The sequence below is a fragment of the Gymnoscopelus braueri genome (assembly GCF_963280865.1).
Source record: "Gymnoscopelus braueri genome assembly, chromosome: 16".
In the NCBI taxonomy this organism is placed as follows: Eukaryota; Metazoa; Chordata; class Actinopteri; order Myctophiformes; family Myctophidae; genus Gymnoscopelus; species Gymnoscopelus braueri.
This window is the reverse complement of record NC_137616.1, coordinates 35,541,544-35,558,408: the sequence shown is the minus strand read 5'-3', so window position 1 is coordinate 35,558,408 and position 16,865 is coordinate 35,541,544.

Below are 16,865 nucleotides of genomic sequence, written 5' to 3'. Positions count from 1 at the left end.
ATATGTCATGTTTAACCATATTATAGTGCCTGGCAACTGGAGCCTTCTCATCTTTATTTCTAATATTACTCTTGTGCTCCGTAATTCTGTTTTTATTGGATTGTGGAGTTTGAGGAAACTTTAAGAATATTTTTACTAAACAAATACTATGTGTAGTGCTTAATGTAAACATTAATAGTACAATGAATTGTAAGTGAATTGTATTCACCAATGAGAATCAGCTGTACACTATCGCATAGCTATATAGTCACATCCTGTTTGATGTATTCTAGTTTGAAACGCTGAGGAAGGCCGACGTGCCGAAACGCGTCTGTTTCTCTAGATAGACCTGTTTGCTGCGGCTGTTCACCCTTAAAAAATAAATCAAGAATATAACTGAAGAGAGTGCGGATGTTCCTTTATTTTATGTATTATCAAGAATCTGCACCCAGTTAATCCCAAGAGACTACTCCTCAAGATCCCCTTGAGTAGAGCACGCCTTCTCCTGACGGTAGTATCCGGGTAGGAGAGTTGTCCTCATTGATTTGAACGTGCACACACACACACACACAACACACACACACACACACACACACACACACACACACACACACACACACACACACACACACACACACACACACACACACACACACACACACACACACACACACACACACACACACACACACACACACACACACACACACACACACACACACACACACACACACACACACACACACACACACACACACACACACACACACACAGAGAGAGAGGTCATCTTTGGGAGCAAACCCCACCACTCTCATTAAATATGTACAATACCAACATTTCCTCAGCAGAAATGGATTCTACCGATACAATCACCTTACGGCCAACTGTTCATAAGATCATTGCTTTCCAAAAAGTATTGTCTAGAAGTCATATAAATGATTCACATACAGTACATCACATTTTCCTATAGGGGTATGTAGTGATAACTGCCATTAAGCTACAAGACTGGAAGGGTTATCATACCAAAATATAAACTAGAGACTTGTAAGAAGACAAAAATACAAAAACTTTACGGTCACCTTAGGTGGTACCAAAATCTGGCTTGGCCCCTGGACTACAGAGCAAATATGACACATAACTTAAATAGAAGTTAAAGAACTTAAAGAAATTATTTCTTTCTTTTTTTCTTTTTCCTTTATTTATTCAGGGAAACCCATTGAGAGCAAGCTCTCTTTTTCAAGGACGCCCTGATAACAAACATTTGAATCACATTACAATGTCACAACTTTGACAATAAAGCAAAAAAGAAAAGCAGAAGCATAAAACAACATTAAAATAATCGCAAAAGGCGGTGAATCAGACAATACAGTGAGGACATGGATAACAACACAGAAATTTAAAAATCAGATGCAAATAAACAGTGTTACATGAAACAGGTACAGTCACTATGTAGTGTGTCCTCAAGAAGCACCCTGAATGTCTCTATTGAGACCAATCGCACCAGTTTCAGAGAGTCCTGAAGTTTGTTCCATTTGTGTGGAGCATAATATATGAATGCAGTTTTTCCATGTTCACTGCTCTTACGTGGACTGGTATATCTAATGTGTGTTTGTGAACGTGTTGAGTGAAGTAACCTTTGGTTCCAAAAGCGAGGTTAGGTATAAAGGAAGTTTACCACACAAGGCCTTATAAATAAATAACATACAATGTTGCTCTCTACGAACTGCGAGAGATGGCCAACCCACTTCACCATCATATAAAATACAGTGATGGGTGAGATAATCATCACCAGTAATAAAACGCAAGGCACTGTGGTAGACTGCATCCAGAGGCTTCAGTGTGGAGAGTGAAGCATGCATATACAGTGTATCCCCATAATCAAATACAGACATTATTACAGATTGAACAATAGTCTTTCTGCTGGTAAAAGAAAAACAGGACCTGTTTCTGTAAAGGAAGCCAATTTGACCTCTTAATTTTTTGATTAGGTTCTCCACATGAACCTTAAATGAGAGTTTGGCATCTAGCCAAATGCCGAGGTATTTATAAGATGTGACCAGCTCAATTTGTTCGCCTTTAAGAGTGTAAATACCAGTAAAGGGATTTATATTTGGAGACCTAGTAAATACCATGCATTTTGTTTTGTTGGAGTTTAAAACAAGCTTAAGGTTAATTAGAGCCCATTGAAACCTATTGAAGGCAGTCTGCAAATTTGCAGTGGCCACTTCCAGCGTTGGGGCAATACTGCATAAAATTGTGTCTACTGCATAATAATGGACATCCCAGTGCGGAGAGGGGAGTGCAATATTATTAACATAAAGAGTGAATAAAAGGGGGCCCAAAATTGAACCCTGAGGGACACCTTTACCAATTGACAAAGAACTGGATTTAAAATCATCAGCAACAACAGCTTGAGTTCTACCCGTTAGATAGTTGGAAAACCATCTGACGAGAGATCATCCATGCCAATGGAGGCTAGCTTTTGTAATAAGATATAATGGTCCACAGTATCAAACGCTTTAGAAAGATCAATAAAAATAGCAGCACAGTGATGGTGATTATCTAGACCAGTTAGTATGTTATTTGTGACAAGCGTTGTAGCTGTCACGGGACCGTACCTATGTTCCCCAGGTTCTATGTTCCCCGCTTTCCTAGGAGAGCGGGGAATATAGGACCTAACCTAAACCTAACCCTAACCATAACCTTAGTGGGGGAACATAGGTCCGGGGAACATAGGTATGACCCCGCTGTCACCGTACTATGTCCTGGTCTGAACCCTGACTGTTGAGGTTGGAGTATGTTGTGCATGCTCAGGAATGTACGTAACTGTGAACTGACTAGGGATTCAAGGATCTTGGCTAAACAGCAAAAAAAATATATTTGCATATAATTATTTAAATCCGACTGATCACCACCTTTATGAAGTGGAATAACTTGTGCATCTTTCCATACTGCAGGAAGTGAGCCTGAGTTAAGTGATGAATTAAAAATATGGACAAGTGGTGCAGCAATTATATATGCACTATGCAGTAGATACGGGTTAAGGTCATCTGCACCCTTAGACTTCTTAGTGCATATTTGTGAAAGTGCGGTTAAAACCTCTGAGAGTGTTACTGGTCTAAATGAAAAGCATGGCAAGGAGAAGTTGAGTAAGTTGTCAGTGACTGAATCCCCCTCCTGATCTGATGGCGCTTGACTGACAGACTGCCTGTCAAATAGATGGCCAGATAATATAAAATGATTGTTAAAAGCATCACAAATACCTAATTTATTTAGAACAACCCCACTTTCACTGCTAATCTGCGATGGGAGAGAGGAGGCAGGCCTAGCCTAGCTTTTAGTGATTTTACAACCTTCCAGAAACTAGCCGCATTACCTTGTGTCTTGGTGAAACTAGATAAATAAAAATCAGATTTAGCCTTTCTGACCATACTGATACCTTTATTTCGCAGTAATCTAAAAGATAACCAGTCTGCTGGTTCCCCAGAACTTCTGGCCTTTGACCAGGCCACATCTCTGTGGCGGAGAGCCTCTTTGAGATCCGCTGAAAACCAGGGACTTGATCGATTTTTTACTCTAAAATTCTTATAGGGGGCATGTTTCTCAGTAACAGCATTAACAATAGTAAGAAATAGATTAAGAGCTAGGTCAGGGTCTTGAGTTGAAATGACCCTGTCCAAATCAGAATTAAATAAATCATGCAAAAAACCCTGTTCATTAAAAACTTTAAAATTACGTTTAATAATCATCCGCCCCTTGATTTTATCAGCTTTAGCAACTCTAACACAGACTATGGGGCAATGGTCACTGACCCCTTGAGCAAAGACCCCGCTATAAGGGTATTTGGCTGGTCTGTTAGTTAGAGCTAGGTCTATCAAGGTCGATCTAGAGGGGTTATTTATGTTTGGTCTGGTAGTATGTTGGATGAGCTGAGTTCCTCCGAGGACACATATTTTGATAGCAGCATCCCAAATTCCTCCAGAGCCAAAACTGGCGCTGAAGGGGGGCGATAAGTACCAATAACAGTGCAGTGGATATCACCACCCAGACAAATATCTAAAACAATATATTCTAAACGATTAGGGATAGATGACATTTCAAGGACATGTGCAGCTAGTTGTTCCCTGACTAAGATTACAACCCCACCAGCTCTTGATTTCCTGTCTATTCTAAAAAGGTTATAGCCATTTATGGCAATATCAGAGTCCAGTGTAAGCTCAGTCAGCCAAGTCTCTGATAAGACAAACACATCAGGGGAACCCCCATTAATCAGAATATTAATAAAATCCAGTTTGAGAGCAATGCTCCTAATATTCAAATGAATACATTTTAAGCCATCACAAGCTTGCAGCTCTTGTGCAGTCTTCAAATCAATACAATTCACATTATTAATGCAAGCAGAGGGAGTAATTTTGGGAGCAGTGTTTATAAAAACAAGGTTACTCACTCTGACCCCCTTAGGGCATTCTACTATTGGGCTGTTGAATTTACTGGGAATGCAAGTTGAAATTGCCCTATTTGAGATAACAGTGGAAATATTGTAAACCTTGTTTATTACAAGGCTATCTGAAGGAACTTTGGGCCCAGATATGTTTGAATCTAGGCATATTGGACCCTTCAGACATCAATTATCAAATGTATTCTCTAGACGTGTCAGCTGGGAGGCCAATAGGGTGTTCTTCCGATGGCGTCGTGGAGGGGGGTGGGTGGGGGGCAGGGCAAGGTTGGTGGTTGTGGAGCCTGGCGTTTGATTTGGGGTTGTGAAGCCTGGCGTTTGATTTGGGGGGTGAGTCTAATCCCTGCATTAATCAAGTCATTCATGCTGCTGGTAAATTCCAGAAGCGGTAATGGAGATATGGAAAAAGATGATGATGAAGAGGAGAAGGGTGTTGGAGTTTGAAATTCTTCCTCACTGATCGACTGTGGCCATGGCAGTCTCCTCCTGTGGAATGGGGCTATCAGCAGTTGTTTTCAGCATCCTGTCCTTTGTTTTTAGTTCCACGCCTTCACTATCAGTGAGCTCATTAGTTGTGGCTGTTGGGGGGGGTGAGGCTTCGCCCCCCTCAACATCAGCAGCAGCATATTCATCCACACAGATCCATTCACTTTCTTCAGCAGTGTATATAATATTCTACTTTTTCAGCCCGTCCGAGTTATGTACCGATAGGCCCAGAATCGTAAATTATCGCCCCCCTAGGCAATGCCAGCGCCGAGCATTATTTGAAAATAGCCGATCTACAAGCTCGTGAGCTTGTAGATCTGCTATTTTCAAATGGAACTTGTAAAATGGGACATTCTGCACAATGAGTACTTTTTTTGTTTTCAGCATCCTGTCCTTTGTTTTTAGTTCCACGCCTTCACTATCAGTGAGCTCATTAGTTGTGGCTGTTGGGGGGGGTGAGGCTTCGCCCCCCTCAACATCAGCAGCAGCATATTCATCCACACAGATCCATTCACTTTCTTCAGCAGCGGTAGCAGATAACACAGCATTATCTGTTGTTTTGGAATCTTGAGTTCTGGCCTTGGCAGAGGTTGGCGGAGGCATACGCAGCGAGTAGAAAACGTTTGACAAGAATAATTTTGCCCCCAGTTTGTTCAGCTGAAAGCCATCTGAGTTACTGTAGGCACAGTCCTTGTCACGGTCATAGTCTCTCGCCGCTCTCTCTCTCACTGCGCAAACCAAACAAACCGTCAGCCTTAAGTCTCTATTTAGATGCAACACTTGGGGGAACTACGGATGGAAATTAGCTTGCTAAATCCGGTGTATTTGCATTGCATAAATTTGTTCATTAAAATATGCACTGTACCGTCCAAATAAACAAAGCAAAATAAAGAAACAAACATGGATTATCTATGACTCAGAGTGTACAAATAAGAACCAAGAAACGGAAACATAGCTCTCATCCTTTTAGCATTATTGTGTTAGTGTACTGCTGTACTGTTTTCAAACTTGTTAATAAAGTATTCAATCAGTCAAACAAACAAACCAAATGGACCTGTAACACTGAGGATTTTTTACTGTGTGTTGTAGGCTGCTGGTGAGAGAGGGAAGGTGACAGACAGGTTTTGGATTGCCATGGCCGTCACCATGTGCATTTTGGTGCAGGTCTGTGTGTGTTCACCGTGTGAATCCAGGAGGAAAACTATTGATTTCATGTGTTAACCCATTCAATCCGGGAACACATCTGTGTCATGTTAGATTAGAGCTATAACCATTATTTTATACTTTGGCTATTCAAAAATAGCAGATCTACAAGCTCAGGCACAGAGTGCCGCGCTATGACCTCGTAGAGCTGCTATTTTTGAAAAATCTTGAACATTAAGTGCAAACCTTTGAAAACATATCTTTTTTTAAACAACATTTTTAACTCAAATCTGGAGGTCCCTGGAACAAAATATTTAGCAAATGTTCGCTTTAAAAAATATAAATTCAAAGATTTATACACATTTTCACGATTTTTCTAAAATAGCAGATCTATTAGCATAGCTTGTATATCTATGTATCATATCTTGTATATCTATTTTTGAATAGCCAAAGACGTCCAAAATGACAGAGATGCGTTCCCGGATCGAATGGGTTAAATAAATACACTTCAGTGGTAGGAGCCAGGTTAAAAAAGGAAGTGTAAGTCAATACTAGGTCGGTGTTACCCGACACACACACACAAAAAAAAAAACCCTGACCCAAATGAAATACACACACAACCACACAGAACTAAATGTTTACACCCCAAACCATGCGGTCCGCTTGCATCATTCTGTGATGTCCTGCAGGCTGTCTGGGCTCACCTTGCTGAGCTCTGGAAACAGCTCCTGAACAGCAATATCCAGCAGGACATAGGTCATCTGAGGACACAGCACAAACACATTACAACTGAACAATATCGTTCCTGTCGGGCAGAAACCTCTTATCTCCATATTTAAACGTTCTGTTTTTTTTCGTAAATTAACGCCCTATTTGACCATACTACAATGTCATACAAAACGATTTACTGCATTGACATCACTATTATGGGTGCGACAGTTAATCAAAATAATCCATCGATTTAAATGAAATTGCGAAAATAGCAGAGCTCACTATGTGAGCTTGTAGGTCGGCTACTTTATGTATTTTTGCATGTACGACAAAGGATACAATTGGGCTTAAGTGGTTAATTAGACTAATCTTTATAGTCTAATTAACCACTTAGTTGATTATTTAAAATCAATTAGAACAGTTTCATGTCAATTTGTTGATGTACACATAATAAAAAATAAATATAAAAAATACGGTTGTGGATTATTCGATTAATCTGAAAAGTAATCGATAGCATTATCTTTAAGAAAATAATCAATAGTTGCAGCCCTATTCACAATGATTTGGAATAGTTAGAGAAAAAAGCGATTATACCACAGTGGAACCCCAGAACCTCCACACCCCCATATAGCGGAGCAGATAAGTGCTACGATCTTTCAATTTATGATAAAAGCGTGAAAATTGGCATGAGCAGTCTCCATGGGTCACTTGACAAGAAAATTGTCTGAGGCATTTGTAATTTCAAGATGGCGGCCATTTTTCAAGATGGCCGACACCTTAGTGGGCAGTTAAGTGATATGATGGTTTATTTGGTGATACAAGCATGAAAATTGTTATGAGCAGTCTCTGTGGGTCACTTGACAATAGGCCACCCACAGCTACTTGAAATTTCAAGATGGCGGCCATTTTTCAAGATGGCCAACACTTTAGTGGAGCAAATAAGTTATATAATGGTTTATTTGGTGATGCAAGCATGAAAGTTGGTATGAGCAGTCTCTGTGGGTCACTTGACAATAGGCCACCCACAGCTACTTGAAATTTCAAGATGGCGGCCATAGTTCACACGGACGCGCACGGACGCACACATGCACTTCATTTCATTTACGTCCCGGACACCTGGATGTCAAAACATAAATAGTAGGGAAAATACGGATTTCAGAAAGAGGACTGTGTTTCAATGCAAGAAAACACCCCAGCATCATTATATAGTGGCTGATAGAGGGGGAAAAATGCAAAATATATATATATAAAAAATTTAAAAATGTAGGCTTCAAGTTACCTAGAATCCCTTTAACTATTATTTTGCTCATAAGTTAAATGTTCTCAAATAGCAACTTGAATTAAATCAAAGTTTTTTTTATGATTGTTGACAAAAATGTTGGTTAAAACATCAGTAATCGGTGGTCTGGGATTACTAAATCGGGATCGGCATTTTGAGAAATGTTTACTTTACTGGAGTATTTCCCATTTTCAATACTTTTACTTCTACTCCACTACATCTCAGAGCCAAATATTCTACTTTTTCAGCCCGTCCGAGTTATGTACCGATAGGCCCAGAATCGTAAATTATCGCCCCCCTAGGCAATGCCAGCGCCGAGCATTATTTGAAAATAGCCGATCTACAAGCTTGTGAGCTTGTAGATCTGCTATTTTCAAATGGAACTTGTAAAATGGGACATTCTGCACAATGAGTACTTTTACTTTTGGTACTTTAAGTTTGAGAGCTAAGAACATGCATGGCCTAAAACAGATAAGGCCGGAAAAGGGAGTTCAGGTCGGCAGGTCACAGCTGCCAGCAAGTCAGTGGCCCCTTTGTTTTAAGGCTGTGCAGAGGAGATATGTTTTAGCACTAACAAGCTCAGCAGAAAAGATCAATGTATTATTGTCAGGGAAGAGCAAGTCAGTCTATCTGTGTGCTTTGCTAGTGTAGGATGTGTATGTTGTGTGACTGTTACAGCGCTGTAGCGCTGTAAATAAATCTTTCTATTATCATTTAATATTGTATCTGAGTCAATGTTTTGCTGATCTTTTGAGAGTTTCAAGTTAGACCTAAAGACCAGAATCCATAAATTAAGCAAGGATTTCCACGTCACGTGATCCTAGATTACTGAGGCACTACACTGTCTCTCTGCATTTGAATGTGTTTCCCTTGCTTACTCTAAGTCGCTCTTGATAAGGAGCGTCTGCTAAATGCCTAAATTGTAAATTATAGTTGGGAACCAAATGGACCCTGTCCCTTACAGGACCCTCACGGGTTCATTTGTCAGCTACAATCAGCTTACATTGTCAGCTACAGTCAACACCACAGATTCATGTTTTTATTTTGCAACCTCGGCCTGTGTTTGTCCTTGGACTGTGTTCATACAGTCAAACTCTTGTTGTGGGGGAGTATCTGCCTGCTCTCTGGGGAGTATCTGTCTGCTCTCTCCCAATCATCTGCATGCATGTGGCGAGTTTAGGAGGCTGGAGCAGAGAGTGGACGCTTACAGTCCTGCTTAAAGTCTGTAGGTGCTGCTCTGTGGGTCTAGGTCGGTTGCGGAGTTGTGTACGAATAATTTTTATTATTAACTCATTAGGTCGTTCATTACCATACTGAACTTGATCAAATGTTAAGTACATTCAGATCCCAGCTGGTAAAACCCTGCCTGAAATAACAACTATCTAAATGGACTGAAGATGAACTATTTAGGGTTTTCAGAACAAAGATGGCTTCTAAAAGCTTTTCAACAGTGTCAGAAGAGGAACAGCAACAGATCCATGGCCGCAGGCTGCTCGAAGCAATGCTGATGCCCGAAATGACGTTACACAGAACAGGTATGTGATGCTTTTAAGTCACTTTCAAGTCTCCCTTCATCTTCAAAGGGCTACAACCAACAGATACAGAACTGTTATATTAACACTGGACAGAGTAGCGGAGTATGCTTCCTTCCAGCAGCAAATCAACTGTAGATAAGAGCTGCAGACCACAGCATTAAGGTTAAGGTTTGTTTATTCATGCTCAAATAGCAGTTTACAAAACTGAATAGTTACAGCGTCCATGAATACAATGAAAAGAGAGGATAAAAACACACTGAATCTCTACACTGTGTGCAGAAGCTAAAAGGCCTCCCATCTCACCAGAGAATTTATACAGGAGAGAAGGAATGTGAAGGGAGTATATTGTGTGTGTGTGTGTGTGTGTGTGTGTGTGTGTGTGTGTGTGTGTGTGTGTGTGTGTGTGTGTGTGTGTGTGTGAGGAGTTTAGTCAGTGTGTGTTTGATTAGCATAGATACCGGTACTATATAAGAGCATCATTTCATGGCAGTGGTGGAAAGTAACTAAGTACATTTACTTGGGATGGCAGTGGTTCAGGAGGTAGAGCGGCCGCTGGGGACCGGAAGGTAACTCCCCCAGAGTTACTGTCGAAGAGTCCTTGACCTTGAGCAAGACACTCCCCAGCCGTCAGTGAATGTGTGTGTGAATGGGTGAATGTAATGCACATTGTAAAGCGCTATATAAATGAACCATTCACAATTTCCTTGAGTACTAAGTGTAATCTTGAGGTACTTTTACTTTACTACTGTATGTTTTACTCCACTACAATTATTTTAAAACTTTAGTTCAAGTTACTTTGTGGATTTGTATTATTTTGATAAAACATACATTAACCGATTACACCCAATTTTATACTTTATACTATACATCTACAGCTCAAAACGTGAGTTGTGAGCTTGTAGATCGGCTTTTTTAGAAAAAGTTGGAAAAATTTAGAAAAGTCTGAATACTTTGACGTTGGTACTCTAAAGTATCGTTTGTTGACAATATTTTTGTACCTTTACTCAAGTCAGATTTTAAATGCAGGCCTTTTACTTGTATCAGAGTTTCTTTTTTCATGTGGTATTGCTACTTTTACTCCTTTTACAAGGTAAAAAATTTGAGCACTTCTTCGACCTCTGTTTCCTTGCATTTTAATTGGCTGCAGGACAGATCAGTCACCAGGCTAATCTGGGCCTGGCAGTTCCTGTATAACAAATATCGTTGCCATCAGGCAGAAATCTCAAATCTCCATATTTCAACTTGTATTTATTTTTGGAAATGAATGCCCTACTTTGGCATACAAGCTAAAACAGTGAATTACACACAAAAGTAGCAAAGATTGCTATTGTTAAAACTAAGAAATAGAAAGTATAGGTGAAAGTGGTTAAGTGTCTGTGGGTTTTATAAATATTGCACCAATGAAAATAATTAACAAGAGCTGGTGAATAAATATTGCAACAGGGTCTGCTCAAATAACTACATTGGATCTATTGGAACACAGGTTTATTTTTTTCATTTTCTGAAAAGTAACAGGTTTGGACATACAAGGTTCCCAACCGACAGTGATGGTATTGTGTATTAACTGGTTAAATGGTGCATGAAACAGCCTAGTGTATCACCTACTGTATCAGTTTGAAGAAGGAAGTAGTGCCAGATGCTTTTACAATTAGAACACTATCAGTTGGTAAAACAAAACAGCTTCCATTATATTTCTATCCATTTTATGGTTTATTTATCTCCCCTCATTCTCCATTCCAGAGGTCTGTCCTGCCCAACTACCAGTGAAGAAACATTTCTGCTGTGACCAGTGTGGGAAAAAGTTCTTCAGAAACAGTGATCTCAAATGTCACCAGAGAATTCATACAGGAGAGAAGCCCTACCCCTGTGACCAGTGTGGGGAAAAGTTCAGCCAAAGTAGTCATCTCAAACAACACCAGAGAATTCATACAGGAGAGAAGCCCTACCCCTGTGACCAGTGTGGGGAAAAGTTCAGCCAAAGTAGTCATCTCAAACAACACCAGAGAATTCATACAGGAGAGAAGCCCTACCACTGTGACCAGTGTGGGGAAAAGTTCAGCCAAAGTAGTAGTCTCAAACGTCACCAGAGAATTCATACAGGAGATAAGCCCTACCACTGTGACCAGTGTGATAAATGGTTCAGCACTGACCAAGGCCTCAGACAACACCAGATAATTCATTCAGAAAACTACTACTTCTGTGACCAGTGTGGGGAAAAGTTCAGCCAAAGTAGTTATCTCAAACGTCACCAGAGAATTCATACAGGAGAGAAGCCCTACCACTGTGACCAGTGTGGGGAAGAGTTCAGCCAAAGTAGTAATCTCAAACAACACCAGAGAATTCATACAGGAGAGAAGGCCTACCACTGTGACCAGTGTGGGGAAAAGTTCAGCCGAAGTAGTAATCTCAAACAACACCAGAGAATTCATACAAGAGAGAAGCCCTACCACTGTGACCAGTGTGGGGAAGAGTTCAGCCAAAGTAGTAATCTCAAACGTCACCAGAGAATTCATACAGGAGAGAAGCCCTACCACTGTGACCAGTGTGATAAATGGTTCAGCACTGACCAAGGCCTCAGACAACACCAGATAATTCATTCAGAAAACTACTACTTCTGTGACCAGTGTAAGAAATGGTTCAAACGCCACCGCTCCTTAAAGAAACACATTCAAGCAATTCACACTTAAATGAACCGTGTAAGAAATGTTTTAACCAATATGATGCTTTAAAGAACCATCAGAGAATTCACCCTGAAGAGAAGACCTTCTGGGCTATTGTGAATTATGTGGGAACAGTTTTCAATTGAGGAAGAAATGTAAGTCTCTCCCTGTGCATTGAGCTACACCGATTGGCTGATATATCAGTATATCTGCTGGTGAATTAAAAAAACTGTTTATTTTGTATCTATACAAAAGTTACTATTATTAACTATTATTTTGCTCACAAGTTAAATCTTCTCAAATAGCAACTTCAATTCAATCAAAAGGTTTTTTTTATGATTAGAAAATGTTGCACATTTTGACCAAAATATTGATTAAAACATCAGTAATTGGTGGTCTGGGACTCTACAAAATCGGGATCGGCATCAGACCCAAACATCTGGCATAGGTCGGGCTCTAGAGTGCATCTATACAGAAGGAACTGTGAGCCACGTTGAGGGAAAAGCTTCTCTGTAAATTCTCACCTCAAACAACGCCACACTGTAAACTACTTTGAGCAACGGACACACTCACTGATGCAACCTAACACCAGTGGTGTGTAAAGTAACATTTACTCAAGTACTGTACTTAAGAACACTTTTGAGGATTTTTTACTTTACTGGAGTATTTCCCATTTTCAATCATTTTACTTCTACTCCACTACATCTCTGCTATTTTGCTCTCACCGCGTCGTCGTCTGTGTTGTTGATGGGACTAGGCAGCATGGCTCCCTCCGTGGTGGTGCTCTTGAACACTCCTTTGATTTTACTCACAATCCTGCTGATCCCGAACGTCTCGCCTCGTTTGGACGGGTTCCTGTGTGAGTCAACAATGGAGTCATGCTACTGTACGAGTCCAGCTTCAAACATCTACTCTGCATTGCATTTGCATTGGAGACCATTCTTTCTTCAGCGTTATTTATAAGCAGTGGTTCTCAAACTTTCTCATTTAAAGGACCCCCAGTTTGGAGTGTATAAGGCCACGGACCCCGATAACTCTTGACAGTGTGAAAATGGAAGTAAATGGACCCGTAACGGTTTCATTTGGTTCCATTTGCACACTGTCAAGAGTTACAGAGTCATAAGGGTCCATTTGGTTCCTAATTATCAGTCATTTTGATTGGGAACCCGTGGAACCACCCCCCAAGGATCCCTGGGGGTCCCCGACTCCCCAGACCCCATTTTGAGAACCACTGATTTATAGAGTACAACCAAATGAGTATGTTTCAAAAGAAGAAGCAAATCATTCCTTAGTTACATCTTCTGAAGGTTAAAGAAGCACTTCACCCATTTTCAACCGTATCTTCATATATTTGGTCCCGATCACTCACTAATGCTCGTTATAACTTAAGGTGGCACCATTCCCGTCTACTCGCCAAGTCTCAGAATTGGGCTCTGGACAGTTCACAAACCTGCCTACCAATGACATCGTCGACGGAGATTCCAAGCCAATAGAAAGCCGGTGCAGCCTTACCGGTATAAGCACACTGCAATATAAGTCCTTAAATGAAACATTGTTTGAAACGACCCAACCTGCCTACCGCTGATGTCACTGGTAGGCAGCTTTCTGAACTGTCCACAGCCCTCCTCTGAGACACAGAGTGAGTAGACAGAAACGGTGCCATCTCATAACGAGCATTAGTAATGAGGTAAAACATCCAAACTGCTCCAAAGTATACCTTGCTAGGTCATGCTGCAAAACCCATCCAACCATATGTGTTCCTACCCGTTCCTCACCATGGTGCAGCAACAATGCATCAGTTGTGCAGCATGTATAAAGTAAAACAGCGCTATGATAGATAAAGATGGCCTTGTGATTTCAATTGTTATCGACTGTTCGTGCAAGCAGAGTAAGACCGAATAATTATAAAGTACTTGTTACACCAAACAGACAAACCTTAAGTGTATTAGAGAAACAAGATCCAGGAAAATACACAGGAGCTTTTGGTGTGATCATTATGGGGTTAACTTTATGGGGATTTTGACAACAACAGTGACATCGGTCTTCCTATTAAAAGGAAGTGTAAGTGATATTATTTATTTATTTGTTAAAAAGTAAAAGCTCCATATTCTGATGGTAATCATATCTACAGAGTGTTTGTTCGTTAACAGGGGTCTCGCTGCCTCTCCAGCAGAAACTGCATTTTCAGGTCAGGATACCAATTGTATTCAATCAGTAGAGAAAACTCACGCAGGATATAGGATAAATAAGTGAAATTGGGAGTGATGACACAAATAAATGAGCAGACAAAATTGGGACTGGAACACTATACAATTTAAGCTGATGATGAATGGGTACTCTCTCCTGACTGGCAGAAAATGGCAACCCACCTGAAAACGTATGTTCTGTTCTGACTCCATACTGTCTGTAGCAAATAATTACAGAATATATCACTTACAGCACTCAGTATTCAGTATTTTGTATGTCCAACTAGTTGACTGGAAATAACTCAACGTTTAAACAGAGTTTATAGTTTATAGTTATAGATTAGCGATGATGAGTCTTTTTTAGCATAACTGCGCTTCTGTGCTTCTGTGCTTCTAAACAAAATTACATTCAAACTCACAAGCAGTAGCATCAGCGGGAGAAAATCACAACAGAAACACAAGCGTAACAGCCAACATCTTATGAAAGCTTTCTCAAGACATCTCAGGTTTCACTCTGCTTCATTTCTCAAGCAAACACTTGCTGTTCCAATACAGATATATGCATATTTTGCATGCAGCAAACCAAAGTCCAGTCAGGCAGTGGTGACGTGGTGTCACATCATGCTGTAACCTACTCACCTCACGTCATCCATACTGAAGCTATTCCTGGAACAATACGCACAAGGACATGAATGCGGAGCTCACCGCAAAAATGCTGCACATTAGGGCTTGGGCGATATGACTTCAAGTCAATATCACCGTTATTTCACACTTTTGCCTCAATATTGATTAATTAACCCATTAAGACCGGGAACGCATCTGTGTCATTTTACGATTTCTTTGGCTATTAAAAAATAGCAGATCTACAAACTCATAAAGCAGCACTGAGTGCCGCGCTATGAGCTTGTAGATCTGCTATTTTTTTTTAATAATTTTGGTTGGTCCTTGACATGGAAAAGTTTGAGAACCACTCATATAGTGACATACGTTTTTCAGAAAAATTTTAGGATTTGGAAGACATTTGTAGAATTCCCCAGCAGCTAAGATTTGAGTTACAAATGTTCGCCTTAAAATATATATATGCACGATTTTTCAAAAATAGCAGATCTACAAGCTCATAGCGTGGCACTCGGTGCCGCGCTATAAGCTTGTAGATCTGCTATTTTTTAATAGTCAAATAATTCTAAAAATGACTCAGATGCGTTCCCGGTCTTAATGGGTGAAAGATGATTTTATACACTTTTTTTTAACACTTTTTACTTTGGGCTATCAGGAGTTGTGTATGTTTAGTGGATATTTGGTTTTAATAATGAAATGACAGCTTGTTGGGTAATAGGTTCCAAGATCGGTCAAGTACGTGAAGAGTGATGTGTGCATAAAAGGTTATGGGTGGGATAGACTGTATGACAGCAGGGAACACCCACCTGTTAATTCTGGAGTTCCTTGTTGGAGATTCAACTCCTCTTAGCAGGTGTCTGAAATACTGAACAAACACAGACAAAGTAATACAGAAGTAAGACAGAGGTAGCTTGTAGTTCAGCTATTTTGGCCGGATGTTCGCCCGAGAATAGGGTCACTAGGGTCGATGTGATTTTAAGAGCATGCATGGTACCAGTCTCACCTCGTCACTGTGACAGAACATGGGTGTGAACACTCTCTCCAGCAGGGACAGGACGTGTTCGTAGGCCTGGAACAGACAGGGCACGGTCTGCAGCTTGACCACCTCGCTGTATGGACCCTCAGCAACTGACAACACAGAGATGCTCCGCTTATATCTGGCAAACACAAGCTCAGAACTTTACATCATGGTTCATTATAAATTATTATAATACGCATACATTTAAATTGGAACTCGAATAAAAATAAAAAAAATCATAAAAAAACATTTGGTGTAAGTGAGTGGCTGACATTATTAGTTTGTTCTACATTTCTGTCTGCTAATGTTTGACAAATGGTTAGTGAATGGAAAGTGTGGAGCTACCAAAACAGCATTATTTTTCAAATTTTCCTCACAACTTAACACATTCCCTGCCATTGACGCAGATCTACGTCATTTCAAATCCCCCTGTGCACATCGTGGCTTCCGTGGGTCTCCGTGGATAGTCAAAATAAGGTAAAAACGCTGGCAGTTTTGGATGGATAAAATGCTTGCTTAAGGCAATCTTCTTCATAAGAGACAAAATGTATGGAGTGAAACATTTTGTAGTTGTAGCAGAGAGACATATGAGAACAGGTTGGACAAAATGTAAACAATGAATTGTTGATTCAAGTGTTTCTGTCATTAAATACATCAAAACAGAGCCAAACACTGGTCATGAGGGGGTGTGTGTCCCCTTACTGTTCTTGATCTCCTCCACGATGGCGGGCTCAAAGCGGATCTTGTCTATGCTCTCCTCCAAGCAGTACGTCTCATAAATGTGCTCGACCTCA